At 39.9% G+C, this 22,956-nt stretch overlaps 1 long non-coding RNA gene across 5 annotated transcripts; it reads left to right on the top strand.

The window, feature by feature from the left end:
• The first annotated feature begins 4,194 nt into the window (after nt 1-4,194).
• On the top strand, nt 4,195-21,920 carry LOC311420478. Of its 5 annotated transcripts, none has more exons than XR_014684335.1 (5): nt 4,195-4,347; nt 4,663-4,764; nt 8,827-10,099; nt 12,588-12,684; nt 14,707-21,920. It is a non-coding gene; the product is annotated as an uncharacterized lncRNA (long non-coding RNA). The 5 variants fall into 5 exon arrangements; XR_014684336.1 differs by lacking the exon at nt 4,195-4,347 and having other exon boundaries at nt 4,370-4,764; nt 14,707-15,855; nt 18,535-21,920; XR_014684337.1 differs by lacking the exon at nt 4,195-4,347 and having other exon boundaries at nt 4,370-4,764; nt 14,707-18,994; nt 20,933-21,920.
• The last annotated feature ends 1,036 nt before the right edge of the window (nt 21,921-22,956 follow it).

Below are 22,956 nucleotides of genomic sequence, written 5' to 3'. Positions count from 1 at the left end.
GAAAGGCATGGATACTGGGGTTTAATAATAAGGGAATTTTTCTTTGCTACAGCAGCTGCATCAGAGCCAACTTTACCTGCAAATACACAGTGCTAATGCAATTTATCTTTGAAACAATCCCTATGGGTACATCGAGGTTTTATAAAAGGCATTCAACAAATAGAGCGGGTTGCAGTGTTATTGCTTCACTGATGCATAAATATTGAATATCCAAACACAACACTGGTTAATTAAGTTGGGGGTGACTATTGGTCAGAGATAAGGCACACGGTAAGTAAGCATGGATTAAGCCTGCCCTCTTACTGCACATACTGTGGTTGCTCCCTGCATACAATGAGAATGTAGGTTTCCAGGAAATTAAATCCAGCAATAATTTACACCTGGAAGCTAAAAGAAGGTCAACAAATATTAGATGGAGCTTCTTAAATTGCAGTGTGTTGTACAGACTGCATGGAACTGCAAAAACAAGTAAAATAACAGTGAGAACCTTGCATTTAACTGAAAGCATTACTTGGCATATACTAACACCTTCATGGAAAATTGTCTTTGCAAGGCAGGCAGTAAACTAAAATTCACAAAATGATGCTTCAAAACCTGACATACATGCAAACCATGCAGGCACGCACCCCCTGCCGCTAGACCAGAGCCAGCAGCAGGCCCAGCCAGCCAATCTGCCAAAAGCAGAGACATCACAAAACATGTTCTGTTTACACGATTTTATTTTCCAACATGACATAGTTCACAGCCATTACTGCACTGATGGTAAAACACTCAATCCTCATACCTATGTGCGTGCAATTGTACCCACCTTGCGCAAACTGCTTGCACAGCTGACTCCATGTGAAGAGTTTTGGAGAACTGACCCATCTGAAACCCCTTTTTCCAAAGGTTTTCACAGCCACCCATAGTGGACACACAGGTCCACAGACTTAGCTACAAGAGTCTGTATGCAGGCTCATGCAGCTTGCATTTTTTTTTTAAAGATAAATTACTACATAAAGTGCTGTCAGTGAACTAGAAGGGTCTACACCAAGAAGAGTGGGCAAGTTAAAGAACATGAAAGAAGCTAGGTGATGGGCAGAGCACGCTCCTGCTCCCACTTATCCTGCCTGTGGAACAAAACTGCTGTAAAGAAAACCCAGACTGCCCAAACAGAAAGTTATGCAAGACAGTTGCTTCACATTCAAAAGAATTCTGTCCCAGATTACTTAAAAAAAGCCTATGTTGGTATGTTCATTGACAGGTTAGACTAGCAAAGCAATGCACGTTACTGAACAGTTAGGAAAAACCACCTGGTAGCCCAAAAGAGGTTGGACTGCCCTTCTCTGCGGTACCATTGTTTAAACCAGCCTGCAATTATTGTGAAAACATTTCTTCCGCTGTGCTGGCACAAATCTTTGTGGGGCTGCACAGCCAGCCTGTTATTAACTCAGTTACTCAGCCTATAGCCACAACTGAAGGGGAGAGCAGCAAGCAAGGAGCTGGGAACAAGTGGGCATGGATGAAGAAAGGGGTCTGGAGCTTCCGAGATTGCCTTCACTGTCAGAGAAAATGCAGAACTGCACCAAAGTCTGCCGTTTCTGTTGTCCTTGATGTGCTTCGGTGATTAGCCAAAGACATTCTGAAGACAAATTAGAAAAATAACAACTGTTTTATTAAAAAGCTCATGAGCGAAGGTGAAATATCCCCTTCATCAAAACCTACGTCCCTAATGGGATGTTAAGTGATCGCAGAGTGAAATAAATAATAATTAAAAAATAGACAGAAACGCTGCATCATTTAACAAATGCTTACCAGGCGACCAGTAGTGGAGGGCAGGAAATTAATACTCATAACTTCTGATTAGGTTTGCCAGAGGAGTCACATGCTGCTGTCCTTTGTGTGATTCTCAGAAAATGAAAGATGCAGAATGAGATTAACACATCCAAACTTCCCAAGCTCACACAAGCCTTTGATTTTCCAGGGAATGTTCTTCCCTCCATCGTCCTCCCCTCACAGGACGTATGTATTTGTTAACTAGACCAAGAAGTGGGGGAATCTGTTTTCCTAACAATTTACCTGATGGCATAAATCAGCCTACATCACTTTCCTGATACAGAATCTTGGGCAGATCCCTTCCCACTTCCTGACCAGGATTTTGGAACAACCAAAGAGAAAACAGTCTGCCCTAATTAGTGTACTCCATCATTAACACTGAGCCCTGCTTGTTAGAAGGTAGGACTTCACCACTTCTACTGAGTGTCACCTTAATGTCCAGGCACGTTGGATCTGTTCTGTAAGGCTGACAGTTAATGTGAGATAAAATACAGCAATAGGAGGATCATAAAAATGCTTATGCAAAAAACAGTGGAAAGTTCCAAAATACTGGAATGCAGTTATGGGTCATTCTGTAATTCAATTAGACAGTATTTTTCAATCTCTTTAGCTATGTGAATTTAAAATATGCAAAAAAAAACTACTTCATCATGTGTCATGTATATGGTCAGTTTAAGGTATGAACACATGAATGACAGGCACCACAACGGGCTGTTTTTCATACGTTCCTTTGCAAAAACAATACTGCTTTGTTACAAAAGAAGCACTCTTTAACGGTATTTTTCTAAGTAAATGCTTTCCTCCTGAGCTTCATTCAAAATATACATAACTAATACAAATGTAATAATAACATATCTAACTGCCAGCAAATCATGTCATAGCATTACGATATGCTTAACCATTTACAGAAAATGTCGTATAAAGTCAGAATATTTGCTTATGGGAAATATACTATTTTTCTAAGGATTAATAGGATGGCAATTATTAGGGGAATGATTCACTTGTGCTGTATCTTCTCCAAACTGAATGAACTAACCTCTTTTAAGTCAACCAAGTCACACCTAGCTAGGAGAAAAGAGTCCGACCCAAATAATCCATAATTAGATCATCAGCTGCTAACACTATTGATCTCCTGAGATTTGGGGTGGCCTCAGCTGCCCTCATTCTCCAGCTGCAACTCAGACTTCATTCTTGAAAGAAAGGAGAAATTTTAAAAAGACGTGTGGAATAGTAAAATAATGATGTTGACTATCTGCCTTAGAATTGTCTTAATTTGTTAACGTATGATCAGAAATCAGATTATGACCATGTCAAACAGAACAGCAATTATATTATTGCTTACATAACTGGGGGTCTGGTTGCTGCCTTTTATTACAGCTTGCAGGAAAATTCAGGGGCTGTTCAAAGAGATTTAAGTCGATAATATCAGGCTTATACTGTCAAAATCACTGCATAAGGTTAAGCAGCAAAGACAGCCTTTCCACAGTTCCACTTTTACAAAGCCAAACAACTGGATCAACACTGAAGATATAAAACAAAAAATTTCTGTATTCTCACGTATTGAGTATTTTATGCTTAATGCCTTTAAGAACATGATATTCTTGGAATAATTCAAATTGGTATACTGCGTTTCTAGTATTTCTTTTCCAGTGGTCAGTATATGAATGTAGTAGGTTACACTGAACTTTCTTAATGATATATACTAAAGTAAAAATAAACATTTCAAATTTAGTAGCTTATGATGTAATTAAACAAAAAATGTTAAGTGCAACAATTTTACTTTGATTTAGAATATCTGACTCACAGCACAGCTCTGATGACTATTAAATCTGCTTGAAAAAGCAAATCTTATTGGTACCAGGTACAAATAAAACTCACAATCCTTTCCAAAAATATCTGTATTAAATCCTGTCAAGCACAAACATACTGAGACACACAGGATCCTTCAGAAGGATCAGAAGGCCCTCACACTAACTGCAGGGTTTTTTCCTCATTTCTATGGCATATGTTGTATCAAAAATCACAGCAAAAAGAAATTTCATGCTCAAAACTGAAATTTTTTCTCACATTTAACTCAGCCAAAAATCCTGTGATGGCAGAATTAAATTTGGGTTTGTTCTTAAATGGTAAGGAAGCTACAATATGGAACAATTACTGGTTTTTTACTCCCAACTACAAAGACTGTTACTTTCTCTGAACATTTATAATCATTTTAAAGTCATCTGTAGCTGTCAAATAAATCCATTGCCTCTGCCCAGAATTTCTTATGAACTTTGTTAAAGGAACTTGCGTATGTACTGATCTAGAAGAAATAATTAATCTTTTTTATGTAAAATGCAATGAGTAGAGCAGATGGGAAGTGACATTCACTTATAAACACTTACGTTTAAGCAACATCTTAACCTAAGCTGAGGCTCTCTTCCTCAGATGAAAGATAAAAAGTGGACTGCTACCTTAGGGCCAGATCAGGCAGCACATCTAAAAATTAAATTCTAGACTGGTCAGACTCGGGCTGGGGAGAAAACGGTTTTGGTGATTTCAGTGTCTTTGTCTTCCGCCAATATTTTTATTCTCTTGCGGTATAAATATCCTTAGAGGGAAAGATCTCACTGCATGTAACTCTTTTTTTCTGTTGAGTCATTTGGCTTGTTTATGTATCCTATGTAGAGGTGTAGTTTTACAAAATGCCTACTGCATGCATGAAGAACTCCTCTCTGAACAGATCCTCTACCTGAGCATCAGGGAAAGAAATAAATGTGTAACCGATGACATTTCAAGGGCAAGGAAAACAACTGTTCAGAGGAGAATTAGCTGATTTGGTTGGTGTTTATTTTTACTTTTATCTAGCAATCTGCTCTCCAACAGAAGATGCTTATTTGCAGCAGAGAAGGCTGTCTCCTGTTTGGACTGGCGCCCGATCTGGAGAAAAGGTGCGACTAAGGACAAGAGGTATGTCTTAAGCATGTATTGGCTAATGGAATAGGGTCCTGGTGTGGGAAGGGATATTGTGTGTGTCATGTATGATAGCTAATGAAGGATAAATTCTGCATTTCTTCCCATCATGCTTCTCATCCACTACCATATATTAAATCTGCCTTACGCTCAGGAGTACTTATTACAAACTAAGATATTCCACATCTGGAATTTTAGAATTAATTATTCATCAATAACTTATGTAGGGAAGCTCTAAGGTATAGCTCAGTTAATTTATTTTACACATGCTTACTGCCAAGTTGGAGGGCATAACAATTTCACAAGTCTTTTCCTTTCAAGAACTGTTTGGAGAAACTTTTACAGTCCTGGTATCCTGTAATGAAGGTCTGAATAGCTGCAGATTGCAAACTGAAGTAAAACAGATTGCAGCAGAATGGCGAATAGGTTAAGAAGCAGAAAAGAGCTGTTACTTTTTGCTGCAATCCCTAAGAAAAATGTAAAAGGATAGAATCCAATTCCATCTGCCTAAGGCTCAGCCCTTATTTTTAGGTTATTTCTACTGTAATGATTTTGTCTTGCATGCTCTCTCACGTAAGACATTAAACAATGCCGAGTTACTGATGTGCCAGCTATGGTATCCAGTAGTTACCGAATATAAACCCGAGTGTTTGCTTTCTCCAAGTCTTTGCCTCGGTAATATCTTTAAACATAATAGCCTCTGCCTGTTGGCTTGCTTTCTCATGGGGAGGGTGACAGAACATTTTGTGTTCTCTTATCTTCAATAGCAATGAAACAGGAGGAGCTCCACAATGCGAAACCAAATCTACTGCTATTAATACAACATCCCAACCACAGAGAAGAGATTTGTTTATTTATCAAAGCTAGAGATGCCTCTCTCTGACCTTTCCAGAGCTTGTGTGCTTTAGCTGGGAATAGATTCCATAGAACTGGATGCTCTTTTTAAAAATATACAGTAAAAAACTTACCCGTCCCTGAAACAGAGCCAAGGCTCTATCCCCAATTACATGAAATGCCCTGTAACTTGGAATATTTAGAGTCTAACCAGGGCAACAGTCCGTATTCAGTTTTGATTACTTTGCAGCTGCACAGAGACCGGCCAGCTTTCCAAAGCCCACTCGCCCTTCTTGCTGCCACTCAGCGGCATGCTCAGCTGGCTGTAACCATACATGGGCCCACTTCTCTCAGAGGCCTAACATCTGCCTGCAGCCTAAGAAACCTGCCAGCAGAGCTTGTTTTTTCTTTGCAGAATTAAAAAGTGTTTCAGACCGTACAGTTTTGTTCGTTTTTCTTCTTTTTTTTTTTTCTCCTCGGCCATCGAGTTCCCCAGCTCAGCACATCGATTCAAACACCGCTCACTTGGTGCCTGCTCCATGACTGCTCGGTATTTCAGCCTACACAGACTGTTAATGAGTTAGAGAAGCAAACCTGGGAGTAGGAACTAGAAGCCCTACGTGTCCTGATTCCAAGGCAATAATCATATTATATAAACGAAGAACAATATTTATGCCATCTCCTCCTCCCCCAACAGTTACAAGAAGGCAGTACACAGCCCTAGGAAGCCTCAGTCTTACCTGATAGCTGTGCTTGGAGCGTGCCTGCTTAACAGGGCCCTTCCAAAGACCAGGGCCTATGGCTGCCTTTGTGAAATCCCACAGACTGGGTTGGTTCCCCTCTCCTGCCCGCTGTCCCTGTCCCTGGGCAGCTGCAGCATCCCTCAGCTGTGTTGGTCCAGTGCCCATGCAGAATTGCCAGCCGCATCACCGAGCTGTTCACCTGAAAGGTAACACAGAGAAAAAATCAAAAGCAGTCAGTTCAGCAACTAATCTATCTGTCAGTTGTAGTGATAAAACCGCTTGTGGGGCTGAACAGGGAACCTTTTTTTTTGCTAAGTGACTTTGCAGTGCCTGTACCCGTGGAATGAGGGAAAGTAAAGGGACTGAAATCAGCACCAAGGTGTAAGATGGGAGCACTGCTGCTTCTTTGGGCAGAAGTACCAGATTTGGGGTAGGGTAAGTTGTTTGTTGACCTGTCTTATGTCAAAGTCTTGTTTTAATTATCACTTGCAGTTTTCTAGGCGTTACATGCAGGGTCCTGTGGTTTGACAGACCAATTATTAAAGTAGCCTTAGAAATAAAAGGCAAGAATCCAAGATAACTGTCTTCTCTCTCTAACCATTGGGCAATATTATCTATAAATAAAATCTCCAAATATTATTCTGAACCATATAGCAGCTTGGAAGGCCAAAAATCTGTCTTTCATTACTCTAGAAACTACTTCACACTTTTGAGGGAACTGGTTTAGCAGTGATGCATCCCCTCATGCTCTGACCAACTTCACACTTCATTTTTTATCCAAATCCAAGTAACAGGCTTTGGGGACCTTGTCTGTATTCCTTCCTACTCAAGTCTGTTCCCATCTGCCTGATCCCCTCAGTGACTTTATAATACTTCTTTTGTGTCACCAGAACTACTGCTGCCTCCCAGTCAAACTTCCCACACTGGTCTCTAAATCTGCACTCCCTGCTTTGCCATGTTCAGATTTTGGATCTGCGAGTGCATGAACAAGGGCTTGTTCGGAGGCACAAAACTTACTACGGCCATTTTACATTTTGGGTTCAGACTGAGCTCTGTCTCCGTGGAAAATCGCCAAAAGGTATCTGATCCTGGTAATTAGGGGACGGTTATGCGAGGAACCTGTGGAAAGAGGGCCCTCAGCCTGCCCGCTCTGCAGCTGGGGTTTCTCCCTGGCAGTTGAGCCCGGTGATGTGAGAGGTTAGTCAAGAGTGGGAGCAGATTCCTGTGGGGCTTCACCAGCCAAATTCCTATCTAGCAAAAGGTTGCTACAGCAACTCTGAGCCTCCCGAGATACAGAAATTATTGTAATGGCTGCTGAAACGCCTCCCTTCTGCTCTGAGACTGGATAAGGAAAATCCTTCCCTGTGATACAGCCTGGTTGCCCACTACCATGCTGCCACACCAGCTCTGTACAAGCTCCAGGCTTCCCAAACTTGCTCAGGAGCTGTGGCCACCTTTCACCTGAAAGCAAGATGCAGTTACCCATTTGCATGTAATGCAAACATAGGAATAATAAACCCAAACGCTACACAACTAGCACTACGCTCCCAGCACATTTTTCCCATGGAGAGGATATGAGAAAAAAAAAAATCATAGGATAGGAGTGAATATTCTAATGAGTGAGCTGAACAGAATATAGAAACCTGTACGTAGCCAAAATGTGTATAACCAGGGTTTCTCATTTACAAAAAACACATAGATACGAGAAAACATAAACAAAGCAAAAAAAAGGGACAAAACCCCTCATAGCTTCCCAATGACTGTCCAGAAGTTTTTTGGCTGCCTCCAGCCTGAGCATGTTTTCCTCTGGCATTTGGCCCGCTCACAGGTCATTCAGTCCACTGGCGTATGTAATAAATACCAGACAGAGATGATGCTTTGGACAGAATGGGAACACTTGTGACCTAAACAGGACCTGGATCTAGTACGGGGTGGACTAAGGATAACAGGGGCATAGAACCAGCAAGTGTCAGCATACTCCTAAGTGCAAAAACTTTCTCAGAATTGTTCCTGTTTACCTCCCTTTTGCTTTTGAGCTACTTGGTTTGCTCTGGAAGCCGAAGATGAAAACAGCCCAATATCTGTTATCTGAAATCGTAAGAATATCTGTTATCTGAAACAGCACCCGTGCTTACCTGAAATAACTGAATGACTTTTAAAATTATTTCTTTAAAACAGAGGCCGTAGCTTTTTTACAGTTGCTCAATTTGAACCTGACCATTGCATTTTGGTCACAACAAAAAAGGATCAAATTGCTCTGGGTACAGATCCAGTAAAATTGATACAGTTACCTCCTGGCAGAATTTGGCCCAACACCCTTGGAACATCCTTTGGGATTATTCAATTCAAAATATTGCACTAATCCAATCTTCTAAAGTTGCCAAATGTTGTAATGTCTGGTATCAGCATGTGGCTGATATTTTTTGATGCAAGCTTGGTCTCTAGTTAATAGGGTATTTCTCTGGTTTCTTACTTCCACCAGGTCTGTGAGTTTTTGGGCTAACCCTGAGAAGCCTGAGAACGAACTTTGCTTTCAGTACATCAGAACACCGTGCTCAAGTCAGAGGAAAGTTTTTTTTTTTTTGCTTCCTTCAGTGTAGTGTCTCCTGTGAAACTGATTCTCACAGATCAAGAAAAGCATAGCATTTTTAAAACAAAACATTTGTTAACTAAGGATTTCCTGGATTTTTCTGCTTTCTTATTTATACTGTGATCTGGATACTGTGAAACCACTGTTTAACTTCCCGTATTATTTATGGAAGCCAGGCTGTTGCTGTTTCCAGCCCTTACAGAGAACTTTCAGTTTGCAGTTTCAGTACCAGGTGCACAACCCTGGCTTAAATTAATCAGCTGAGAAGTAACACACTGTAAGTACACAACCCTCTGGCGCCCTGTCTGAAGCTCCACAGGTAGCACCTTTTCTGCAGGCTGTAAGCTACCTCAGTAGTTGGGGTCCCGAATCCTGAAAGCTCCACGTCAGTGACATCAGAACTTGGGATTCTCCAACCTTTTCAGTAGGTACAAGTTTGGGAGCATTCCTGTTGTGCACAGAGAGAAATTTGAAGTTTTATCAGCAGACTTCATGCCTAAGCACAGAAACAGATTTTAGGAAACGAACAATTTTTATGAGGCTTTGCATGTTACAACTACTGATCAAAACTCTTCAGTTCACAATAGAAGGAAACGAGCAAGGAAAAATGATTTAAGCAAACTGGATCCAGTTTCTGTGCAGTCAGTGTGACTATTCTGACTTACAACCATGGTGAAAACATCAGTTTGAAGTGTGACTCCCCCAGCACATGGGCCCTGGGTTTGCATGCTGTGGCATTATGTGCTACCATTCACAGCTGCATAAACTAAGTGCAAAGTAGTTTGAAATTGTTAGAAAAACAGAAATCATGATTTTTAATTATTTTGCATGAATAAAAATGACCATGTACGAGACAGTACAGAACCAGGTCAATGAAGCTCACGTGACTGCTATCTAAGCAAGGTTGTTAATGATTGCACAATAGGGAGCTGTAACGAATACAAGAGGATGAGAGAGAGCAACAATAAGTAACTTATTGCAAACTCTGCTCAGGTGCTCCTTTACCTTACAGTTCTCCTGTCCGACACCTGCAGCTTTCTGTCACCTGGCAGAAGACCTGGCATCATTGCACAACCTTCACCATCACATCAACATCAGTTACAGCCGCCAGAAGTCTTCTAGGACAACAGATAAAGGTTACAGCCTGCTGAGGACCCAAGTAGATGTCAGTAGGATGGAATACCATTGTTTTCAAAGGCTTTTTTGAAAACCCGGGGAAACACATCCTCAAAGTCTTCATTTAAAAGTATTAAGACTACAAAACCAAACGCTTGCTGAAATTAGAAAATGCTGGGTTAGAAAAAGAAGCCCGGAATCACGTAATTAAAGATTACTTTAGGGTACATGCTTGGAAAGGCAACCTTTCTTCTGGCATTTTCTAGCTTCAGTGTGCAGCGAATTATTCATATTTTGGCAAAGATGTTGGATATGTAAAATGTATATATTATATATAGAACCGTATTTATCTCTGGTATATTTTTGTCTCATAAATGCAGTTTCCTGTTTCCATGTTAGAAATTACAACATTAACATATTCAGATGCCAGTTGCTGGATTTATTTGCTTCTCGATAATCCAAATGCTGAGCCTGGATGTGCTCAGCCTCTCCATACTTCAGCCTTATCTAGCACTTTTTCTAAGCCACCCAGATAAATTATCTCAATGTCCTGAGGTAAAATGATTCTCTTCTCCAGGGTGTCTGGATTGCTCCACTTTTTTTTTTTTGCCACACAAGCATAAGGTCTAGTGTTAAGACCGATGAACAGAAGTTTTCTATATTTCACTAATTTAATTTTTAAAAAAATGTGCAATGCTGTACCAAGAATTTTGAAATAAAAGAATTGGCTTTAAAAATACTGCTTTAGCAGGAATGTGGCCAAGTTATTTCAGTGTGCAACAATCCACATAAATAAAAAGCAACATATGAATCTGAAAATAATCTTCATGTAGAATGAGAAAAGCGGAAAAAAAGAATAGAGAAGGAGACCCGCTAATTCATCTTCTTTCAAATCATGTAAGAATGAAACATTCATTTGCACTTGAACAGATTTAGTTCTCCAGAAGGAAGCAAAAACAGTTTCCCATGATTTTTTCCCTGTAAATTTTGTAAAAATCCTTTGAGTTACTAAGTTAATATAGAAGCAAAAGGAACATATTTAACTTTTATGGCATTCAAATTCTGAATCACACACCTCACTAGAAGATTTATTTTCATTCATGTCCTCTTTCTGTAATATGGATGTTCTGCAAAAGCAGCAAAACGCTGCTCTTTGTTGCTCTGTTACTGTTCAGTATCTCAAAGTGCTTTAAATGGAAGTAAGTTTCGCAACGTATTGTGCAGACACTTCAGTTTCATTTAGCTCAATGCAAACTGAGGCACTGCTAAATCTGAGAGCAGAGTGCAGTGCCTTCAGTAACCCATCTGCATGCCCATTCCTTAGCCTTCCTCCTTCTTTCCAGCATATGCACACTTCCAGAAAATAAAAGGCAGGCAATGCACTTTGCATCCTCTGGCCTGGTTAGGGAACTAACACGACACAGACCCCAGAAAACATACATGCAAGATGCAGGACACTGAACTTGTTAGTTTCAGGAAACCCTGATTGCCTCCATTCAGAGGTTAATGAAAGATAATTGTGTACATTTGCTGTTTGTTACTCAAATATCACTTCCTTATGACAATACGTGTTACCTAATCTGCAAAGGTCAATGAATTACTCTTTAGTTCCTTCCAAATGCCTGTGCAATGAACTTTGCCATTTCTAATACAGACCTCTCAGTAAAGAACTGGTGGTGCAGGTTTGAGGCTTAGAGCACCTCTCAACCTGAAAGCACCTTTCATGCCAATGTACTTCTAGCACTAACCATAGACCTTTGTAACTCTCAGACCCAAGCAGAGACTTCCCTGTAGAGCTGATTCAGAATTTGCACAGAATCCAGCACACACTAAGCACATAAGGAGTGTAGTTACGGTTTTTTTTTTGAATCCTCATGTGATATAAATATGATTACCCAACGTATTGGTCCTCAAACACACGTGGAAGGAGATTTAGGAACACTGAGATGCACTATCATCTGAGGTATGATAATAGGTAATAGCTTGGGTGAACAACTTACTCCGCATTCTCAATTGGATCACTTGGAAAAAAAAAAAGAGGAGCAAACATGGAAAAATTGCAGATCCACAGCTGGTTAAAACTGCATAAATACACAGAGGCTGGTACCATTGAAATCAGTCCTAACGCTGCACAGAGCTGCTGACTTTTCACCCCCTGTGGGGCTCCACTGAAATCAGACATGTTTGTAGAGATCCTCAGCACAGCTTACGGGTTTGGGGGCTGTGTTCTGAACCGGTGTGGATAGTTTGAATAGCACCAGAAATCTCCATGTAAAACCAGGACAGCAGGGTTTAACTTAGCAGGTAGTGGAATGCACAAGCATAGCACAGAGACAAGGCTGGGGAATTAGGCTGCTGGCAAGGAGCAGCTGAAAGCTGATTGAACACAACAGATTGGGCTTTCATACTGGACAGATAGGCAGCAGCTATTTAAATGGAGCATTAACAGTTTTGCTCTTAATTATTTCCAAACCTTCCAGCTAATGCAAACTCAGTATGACATGTATCCTGGCCTCATTTACTTGCTGTTTCTGTAGGAATCCAGTTAAAGGAGAGTTGAATGGCTTGTTGAGAATTTCTGTTTTAAATCATTCTCCTGTAACTGCTGGGCTTCTTACTTCAAGCAGCTCTCATGTAAGTAATCAAATATATACCTCACAAAAACGCTTACTTTCTCCGTTTGAATTAGGATTTTTTTCTGAAATGACGCTGCCCTGCAAGGCAAGGAATGGTCGTCATTCTGAGCCGGCAGCAGGTGGAAGGCCAGGAAACTCCAGAGCAAAAGAGAAACTTTATACCTTCACAAAAGGGAGATTCCTGTCCTCACAGTTGTGGATCATTTGCTTTTTGGTCTGGGATGACCTGAGATCGTGGCATTTCTATGTATAGCACAGCTTCTTCTAGAAGTTTTAAAAAGTGTATTAGTCACAAGTTTTATCTCAGATAATTGTTCAATTAGACTTGTGAAAGCCACAAGGGCTGGTTTATACCTCAAAGCACAAAACTAAATAACCTCATAAACCTTTACTAATAAAAACGTCAAATTCAACTCAAACATCCCTGAAATAAGAGAATGACCTTCCAGAATCATGTTCCAGCAAACTGTTCTAATGCAATTACTTCCAAAAATGAGCACTTTGAGCCTTGTTTTCAGTCTTGTATTTTCTATACATCCTCTGATATAGTATCTGCCAACAAAGATTGGAAACCCTCATCAGTACTAATGTAGTATGGATCCAGGGTAGGTATACAACAGCACTTGTGACAACAAAATGGAATGGAACAGAACAGAAGAGAACAGAATAGAAGTAGAATAGCTCAGTTGGAAAGGACCTTCATAGCTCTTGTAGTCCAACTGCCTTCAGGGCTAACCGAAAGTTAAACCATATCAAAGAGGGCATTATCCAAAGGTCTCTTTAACACTGACAGGCATGGGGCATCAACCACCTCTCTAGGAGGCCTCTTCCTGGCCTTGCCCACCCTCCTGGCATAGAAATTTTTCCTAATATGCAGTCTGAACCTCCCCTGGCACAGCTCTGTGCCATTCCCATGTGTCCTGTCCTCAGTTAGCAGGGAGGAGATCGGTGCTTCCCTCGCCATTTCCCCTCCTGAGGAAGTTGTAGAGCAATGAGGTCACCTCTCAGCCTCCTCTCCTCCAGACCAGGCAACCCAGGCGTCCTCAGCCTCTCCTCACAGGACATTTCCAGCTTTGTTGCCCTCCTCTGGTCACGTTCAAGGACCTTAACGTCCTTGCTGTATTGTGGAGAGCAGAACTGCATGCAGTACTCAAGGTGAGGCTGCACCAACACTAAATACAGCGGAAGGATCACCTCTTTTGACCAGCAAGCTATGCTGTGTTTAATGGATCCTAAAGTGCAGCTTGCCTTTTTGATAATCTGTCATAATGATCTATCATAAAGACTGCTGACTGGCACAAATCCAGCCCATCAGAAATCTGTCACGGTGAATTTACAGCCTGAGATTTGTATATTCCTTTCATTAAAAAAATATGCAACGTCTGCTTTTTATTTCATCGTACTCAGGAAAGGAAGAACGTCCTCTCACCAAAATGAAGTGAGAATGAATTTAACTGAGCCTCTTTCCTAATCAGAGTAATTGAATTCATTCTTCTTTGAGCCAAAATGGCAAAAAAATAAACTACCGGTACTGCCTCAGTTTACCGTGGTCATGAGGTATCTGTTCTGAATGACTGAGAAATTCAGAATGAATGAAAATGCTCAGAAAAAGAAACAGAGCACAATCTCACACGTGTCAGCCAGGATCAAACAAAAGGATTATCTGGAAAGTCATGGTTTCAGGTGGCAACCACAGCTTTACATAAAAAGTGCAAATGTAAAGGGGATGAGTGTTTCCATCAGAAAGCTGGACATGGCACTTAGCAGCAGTTGCGATCAGTATCCTATATTCTTAGCCAGATGAAAAGATAGAGGTTTTTCTCATCAGCCAAGATGTCTGTAGAAAGAAGAAACAGAACCAATAGGAGCTAATGGCTCTAGCACTTCTTATTCAGCACAAAAATGATTGTGAAATGCCCACTTCTAGTATTTTGAGGCCTTAACAGGTGTCACGATGTAGCACAACCCCGAATTTGTCTCAACATACAAGAATGCTGACCACGACTCTGTGTTTCCTTAGGGATGGTGAGCATCCACTGGCTTTGACAGAATGCCTGAGGAATTACCACAGCTCAGTGAGTGTGGACATTTTGAAAAAAGTCCTTAAAGGTGTTGCCTTTAAAGGTCAGTCTAAAGCAGTAGAGACCTTCCAGCTTTGCAGAGCAGCATAAAGATCTGCACAGCAAATATGAATTAGCAGATCTGCTCATCCCTTCCTACAGCTGTCATAAACAGGCGCTATAGGCACACAAGCCAGAAACAATTCATGTCTTTATCACTCTCAACGAGATTTTCATTTGTCTTTCTGCTTGGTCTTTTCTGACACATTTGAACTGTGAAAACTCTTAAATGTGAAAGGTAATCAAGTTCACACTCGGGAATGGTACATGAACTCAACATGCTGCCCCAAGGCTTAGGCCTGAAGGAATTTCAGCTGTGCGGAGATCCGATGGAATAAATGAAGACAGAAATACAAGGCACATGCTGACATCGCTAACTATGAGAACAGACAGGCATTATGGGACTGATAAAAATAGGATGGGGGTAGAGGTGCATGCAAACCAACATGGCTTGCAACGACAGTGACTCACATTCCTTTTGCACATTGTTCTAGCTGCCATGTCCTCCCCAGATGAAGGCAACACCACCCAGCACAGCTGAGCCCATGTGGGACAGCAACAAGGCTTGCTCTGTTCTCAGAGGCTGCTGCAGAAGTTCTGCCACACCTAAATTATTCCTGGAGTACTTGGTCCTCCTCCTCCACTTTCTGCATGGCTGATTGAAGCTGCAACCTGGCCCTAATTTTGCAGCTAGTCTCAACAAGTACAGTTAACAGCCCAAAGCATTCCTGGCACCCTGGAGCAGACATGAGCAAGTCTTTTAGTAGCTGATACCCAAAAGAGACAGAATATATTTTCCAATTATGGATTTTGGATAAAAGTTAGGAGTTACGAACTCCAGCTAGACAGTTTGTACTGTACCTTCCAATTCAGCTACGGATGTGAAAGATTCTTGAATTTGCAGTCAGAACAAGGTAGGACAACGTCTGCTAATGCTTTTACTTTCTGTTTGCAGAGACTGGAAGAAAAAAATCTAGTTTCTCCACAATGAAGCAAGTTTTTGTTCCAAGCTTTATTTCGCTACTTCATTGAAGACAACATAGAGTGCTGTATGTTTTTCACATTTCTTGTGCTATAAACAGGAAAAATAGATTGTTTTTTCATATTTAACCATCCTCATACCTCATATTTATCAGTTTTTATATTACTGTATCATCTGTGCTAAATGTCTTTATTTTTCTTGTACAAATAGGGCACTGAGACAAAATGCTTACCTACATAAGCCAGAGGCAGAGTTGGAAATAGAATTGTGGTGTTGTGATTTTTTTTTTTTAATTCCAATTCAATATTCATCAACAGAAAATTCAGAATCTTCATTGACAATGCACTTGGATTTAAAACATTATTCTGCCCAGTTTTAAGATACTGTATTATGTCTCCAGATGGCTTTTTCTTAGAGCTATACAGCTGGAGTACAAGTGTTCTGAAATGTCCCAACTGAATTTCAAATGAATATCAAAAATAGGCAAGGATATACATGCTACATGCAGAATATGTATCTAGGGAAATCACAGAAGATCTAGTTTCCACTAGTTGGTTATACATAAATTATTTAGGCAATCTTAGTAAGCCTGTTGATTAGCTGGAGGCAAAGATTTCTATTTTAGTTGTACCTAGGGTCAGGATTAACTCACAAAACGTGGATGGCATTGCCAATAAAACAGCTAGAATCATTTCAGCAACCTCATTAAAAAATGAAGTAGTCTCCTTTTATCCCTTAAAAAAAATCTTTTAAGCTTTCCTTAACAAAGAAGATGAGATTTTTGAAAATCATGTGATAAATGTCTTCCAAAGCTATACTAGAAACTATTTAGGGTGACTGGAGAAGGAACAGGACTGAGAGCCAGGAGACTATTTCTATTTCTAGTTCTGCCATCGACTGTGTGACTTTGAACCTCAGCGCCTGTTTTTGTGAAATGGGGATGATAATATTTACTGTTCTCTCAGGGATACTGTATAATATCATTTTCATCAAGGCTTATGGAATGCCTAACATCTTAGATTAGAAGAAGTTTCAAATTATTAATAAAATAATAGAAACCGCAATATCAGCACTACTATTAAAAATAATGTTTGTTAATGCTATTCATAATAAATTGTAAGCTTGATAGCACGGTTCTCAAGAAAAACCCAACCTGGTCATAGCAGGAATATCATTCTAACACACTTCTAGGAACAGGAAAGCTGCCGGCATAGCTTCAACATGGGAGTGGAAAAGAATTCATGAAGTTCTCTGAGCAATTGTAGGTGGTAGAAATGAATATCTTTTCAATAATGCTTTGTGACACAGGAGCAGAAGCAGCTTTAAGAGCTGAGCAGTATTTTTAAAATATGACTCAGGAGAGGTTTTCTTTTGCTAACAGAATTGGGAAAAAAAATGCAAAAAGCCACCCAGGAGTCAAACAATCTTTTAGAAACCAGGAACCTTGAAATAGAACAAGTATTGTAGGTCAGGATAATTTGAGTTCACATGTAACACCATTGGCACAGAAGAAATCTATGCATAATAAACAGAGAAAAGCAGACCTGATCTACTGGAGGCCTTGAGCTCTGAGAGATTAATCATAAGATTTTTTATTTTCTGAGTGACCAAAAACTACCACAAGTAATTTGGGAGGTTAAAACCCCCTTCAACAACCTATCATTTTCATGAAATACCTAGATAGATTGTATTGAACAGCAGAAATGAGATAAGGAAGCAGAAACACGAAAGATCAATACAGCAGTTATTCCACTAAAGCAAAATGCATTCAGATTTGGTTAGAGTCACATTAAGAGAAAATGAAGGCAGTCCTGCAGCTTCTCTTTTCTTCCTGGACAGCCCACATTAGGAAGCTGATGTGAAGACCTTAAGAAAGGTAGGGGAAGGTGACAGACACAGTTTAATTGCACCCATTAATTGCACACTGAAATATTGCCTTTTTAAAATAAAACCCACACAGACTGTGGGTTACACAGACTTCTGATGGTTCAGACTGGAAGAATGTAACTGGTAAACCAAAGAGAGCATTTGGGTTTGATCTCTACTTTTTTTTCCTACATCATGGGAAAGGAAAAATATCCAACATAAAAGAATTTTAAGTATTTTGGAAATTCTATATAATGTATCACATGACTCACAAAAGGGCTTTGTTTGATGGTATAGCAGAATTTTATCAATGTCTGCAAACTGAAGCGTGCTCCTTCAGTACGTTGATAGTAACTGAAAATGAAGTAATCTCCATGACTAAGGTGCTACTCACCTACATGGAGCACATAAGGATGTCGTGCTTTCAGTCTTGAAAAGTCATAGAGAGTGTGACTTCACTGTGATTCAGCGAATATATTAAATGATAGATATGCATTGCACAGGGGAACTGATCATGGCACAGTACTGTAACACCGGAAAACACCCAAAATATACTGCTTACATACCACCCCGATTATAGCCTCTGATAGTGTCAAGAGATGGAAACCAGAAAGTTTTAAAAATAAGTAGTTCAGATAGTTCACTTCAACCTAAGGCTCTTACTATACAAAGCTTAATTAAATAGAAGGTGGAAAGACAAAAAAAAAAAAATGGCACCTATGAGCTACATTCTGGCTGTCATTGCTGCTCACAGACTTATATGAACATATCAAAAGCATGTACTTTTCTCAGCCATCCTTCTTTCTTTCTTCCATCCTATCACAGGCAGGACCATGCAAAGCACCGTGTCTGAGTAATTTCCATTCTCTTTTCCTTTCAGTGTACAAGACTGGTTCTGTCCCCATAAATATCTACAAAGCAGGAAAGGAATTTGAATTTATAGTGCCCCTAGAGACGGATACAATGGTACTATTAATCTACAGTAATTATTGCCCTACCTTGTAGCTGGTAGTTTCTAGGACTTGTCATTAGCCTGCTAAGCACCAGACTAACTCACTTATACCTGATGAGTATAGAAACAATGTGCATTACACGTTCAAGAGAGCACACAGTAAAATCTGAATGCCATGGTAGCATTTCTAATACACTTAATAATCACACAAAGAAAACCATCCAAAATAATTATCTTAAGTTTTAATACTGTGAGAAACCAGGCTGTGTTGTGTGTTTGTGTGTCCAACTTGGAGCTGGCACCGTTCTGAATGCCGGAGGCTGACTGATGGCTTCAAACCTGAAGCAATTTCCTTGCTCTGAAAGTGGTGGCCTGCTAAATTCTACAGGTAAGTAATATGTAGTGTGACCAGAACTATGACATCCCAGTTAGCCATCAGCTTGTTCCAGACATAAAATATAGGGCAATTTTATAACGCCTCCCAAACAGCAAACTCTACCATTCAATCAATATTGTGGCTGACCCCACATCCTTACAAGCTTGGCAGTATCCCTAGCCACTTCTACAGATAGCAAAATTGAGCTCCAGAAGCACACAAGGGATATTTACAAAGGAGAAAAATGGCAGCTAGCTGCCAAATTAATCAGAATTAGACCTTAATTAGATGGAAAATTCAGGTCAGGATGAGAACATAATTCAAATCTCATGGGCACCAACCAGTGCTTTATTTCTAAAGTTGTTGTGCATTTTTAAGACAGCAGTCAAGCTGATTTCCCTTTAAGAGAAATGACTCGGCCAACAAATAAAGATAAAATTATTTTTTCAGATATGATGGATCTTGGTTCTGATGCTCTCTCCCATACTCCTAGATCTCCTATTGACGTCAGTATTAGGATAGGCAGATTTTTCCAAACAGGGAAATGGAGATGATCGTGGTAAATACTCTAATGGATACTTCAGTGAGAAACTAAGTGACTATCAATAGGATGCAGAAATCAGAGAGGAAATCTACCAACACAAACTGTGATCTCTTATTGATATTGGCACCAAGATCAGAATCTGTCTCGCTGTCACTTTTACACTACTGAGGCAGCAAGCAGCTGCTCTGTGCAGGAGCAGTGATCCAGTTCTAGAAATCTCCCAGCAGCAACCCTACCCTTTGTGTTCACGCTCTCTCAGGTCTCTATGGTAGTCACATTCTACCTGCTGCTGATACAGGAATGCACGTTGCCTAAGCAGAAAACAGATAAAGAGTAAACTCAGATTATTTTAATTGTCAAATTTCAAACTCATATTTAATCCCTTATTTTTCTACTGTTTCTGTGTAACTGTTTCATCGCAATATTTTTTGCATTTTGCTGTTTAAGCCATAAGCTTCTTAAAGGGAGAGAGGGGAAAAAAAACCCTTGACATAATACCATGAAATCAAAGAGCAAGCTGACTGGAAAAAAAAGAGTTACTATATTTAAACTGCATTATCCTATCACAGATTTGCAGTTTTTAAACCTTTCCACTTTGATCCAGCATTTTTGCAGTATTTTAATACGTTTTGGTAGATTTCAAGTGGCTGAAACATTTTAATAACTGTAATTTAAGAGGAATAAAATAGTACCGTGGGAGGAAGAAACAATGCCCCCGTTTGTCACTCATGGAGATGTGTGTTTGAAATCATCTGGGGTAATAAGAGCAACGAGTCTGGTGGTCTCAACCTAAGTCTCATTAGGCAATTAGCCAATCTGCAAAAATTATTACACATTTTGGCACAGTTAAGCAGTATAACTTTATCTGTGTCCGCTGAAAGAGATCCAGGTCTGGAATAAAAGGCTATTGCTGGTCAGCACAACAAACTGCCATTTTGTGTGGGGCGCGCCTCTCTCTGCTGCTGGTAGATCCAGTTAAAACTATTAATCTTTGAAACTTGAGCTTGAACTTGATGTTTTTGTGTACAACAAGAGACAACTCACGTTACAACCAGTAACTCTGCTGTGAAGCTGCTTTGCAGCAATATGGATGAGTTAATGTTACTGCAATTTGAAGGAAGGCATCCTGCAGTCCTCTCTCGGGCCAAATTCCCATTTACTTCAATTAGTAAGCATTACAGGAACAGTTTTAATACTGCTGCCTGAAGTGTTGGCTTCTTCTTCTAATATATTACACTGAAAAAAAAAAGATAGCAGGCCAAATGCATGAATGGTGTACTTCCATTATGTGAATGGAATTTCATCAAGGCTAAAGCTTGTTGTGCTCCTTTCCAAGGTAACACTAAAAACAAACTGCAACTTTATTTTGTAACAGCAAAATAAATCGGTTTCCTTCTTCCTTACAGATGGAGAATGTAAAGCTATCTCCACATGCTGGAAATACTTGTCTCTTGGAAGCTTTCATCGGGCTTGGACAGCTTAGGCACGCTGAGGTGCCTTCCTTCTGACTGGGGTCAAGATAACCATATTCTTTAAGAGACAAGACAAATTTCTTAGGAAACTTTGTGAATCCCTTGATAACAAAAGATGGGACATAAGACTGTCTTCAATTCACACTTTTAAGTTTATACGATATCAACTGATGCCAAAATTATCAGGTGCTGATTCTGCTGCAGCATCTGCATGGGTATTTGTAGTTCATTCTGCACTATGTTGTGTAGGCCAAGCACTGTGTCTGCAAATATTTTTCAAATTTGCAGCTGACAAATGATCTTTAAGGATTTGAAAGGTATCACTTGTGTAGAAATCCTCAGTGATCAGCTAGCATCAATCTTGCACATCTATGGAAAGGCAGGGAAACAATCCTAAAGGAAATGTAGATCTTTATCGTGCTCTGGAAGAGAAAGTCCTAGAGCAGTCTTTGATTCCGCCATTCTTCTCCTGATATTGACTGAGCTGTAACAGCACCCAGAGTCAGAAAAAACACAGGCAGAGAACTGTACTTTCAGGTTCTTTCCACATTTTTCCACATTTTTGCATCAAAAGATGCAAAAGAATGGGAAGGATCAAGTCCTCTGTTCTCAATGGAAGAGACAGAAACAAAGGAAGTGGAGTTGTCAAGCTGTAGCTGGACTACTGAATCCTAGAGAATGCCAAGAGTTCACCAGGATTTGGTAGAATGCAAACTCTACTCTCCTAGCCACATTTCTGCCTGCGAACAAGTTGAAAGGACACCATATCTACTTTTTTTTACACACTCTGCCAAGTTCTAATTGCACATGCCATTGTTTTGGTATGCTTAAATAATTTTCCGTAAGCCGTTTTGGAGGCAGGCACAAAAAGGAAAACAATAATGACATACAAAATATATAACAAAGGGAAATGATTATGAAATAAGACCTTTTTTTTTTTTTCCTAATACCAGTTTGTTTTGAAAATTGTTACTGATACTTAATTATATTGCTTTTTCTATAACATTTACAAATAATACTTCAAAGTAGTAAGAAAACGAAGCGCATGACTTTCAAGTGCTTTACAGGGGTTCTTGTATACAAAGTCTAGTAAAATGTGTTTGTGGGGAAAAATGTTGGTGTGGTAAATGTATTTTTACATAATGTTACATATAATGTAAACTGCGTTAATATGGTAGAAGATTGGAAGCTACCCAGGCATACCATACTGCCAGTCAGTGAAATATATTAATTGAAGTAGCTGGGCTTACTGTGTATATATCCATTTGGGAAATTACATGTCCCTTAACATTGCACATACACATGCTATGGGGACTGACACTGAGTCTATCATTTGGAGGTGCTTGATGACAGAGGTACATATGCACTTGTGTGTTGGAAAACTGAAAACTTAGGTGTGGCTTAATTGGGCCTGTGACAGGCATTCATCGGTTGTTCTGTTGGCACTGTGTGCTTTTTTTCTAGGACATTGTTTTGTAAGAATATGAATTTCAGATGCATGTGTACCCTCTGATTTCAGTTATGTTTTTGGGATGATGGAATCATGTATTCATAGAGCACCATGAAAAATATCAAAACAGCAACAAAAATATACAGTAAACTGTATATAAACTATACAGACTCTCATGTTAACATTCTTGCCTCTGTCACAGGGTATGTGTATGTATATGCAAGGTGATGCAGTGATACACGAAGCAACATAACTGTATTCAAGCAACATTTGGCCATGCAGATTAATCCTGCTGATAAGCAAGATAAAATTAATACGAGCATGGAATAACTAATTCTCATACTTGAACTAGGTCATCTGATTGTAACTCATGAATTTTGTACAGAACTGGCCTGTGAAGTACAGACATGCAGACACTAAATCCTTATCTGGACATTGGCTGGTTACACAGGAATCTCTTCTAGGACAGCTGTACTTTTGCTAGAAAGGATAGAGGGCAACACACAGC

This window comes from Aythya ferina (assembly GCF_964211825.1).
Source record: "Aythya ferina genome assembly, chromosome: 17".
Classification (NCBI taxonomy): Eukaryota; Metazoa; Chordata; class Aves; order Anseriformes; family Anatidae; genus Aythya; species Aythya ferina.
This window is presented reverse-complemented; position numbering and strand designations above follow the sequence as displayed.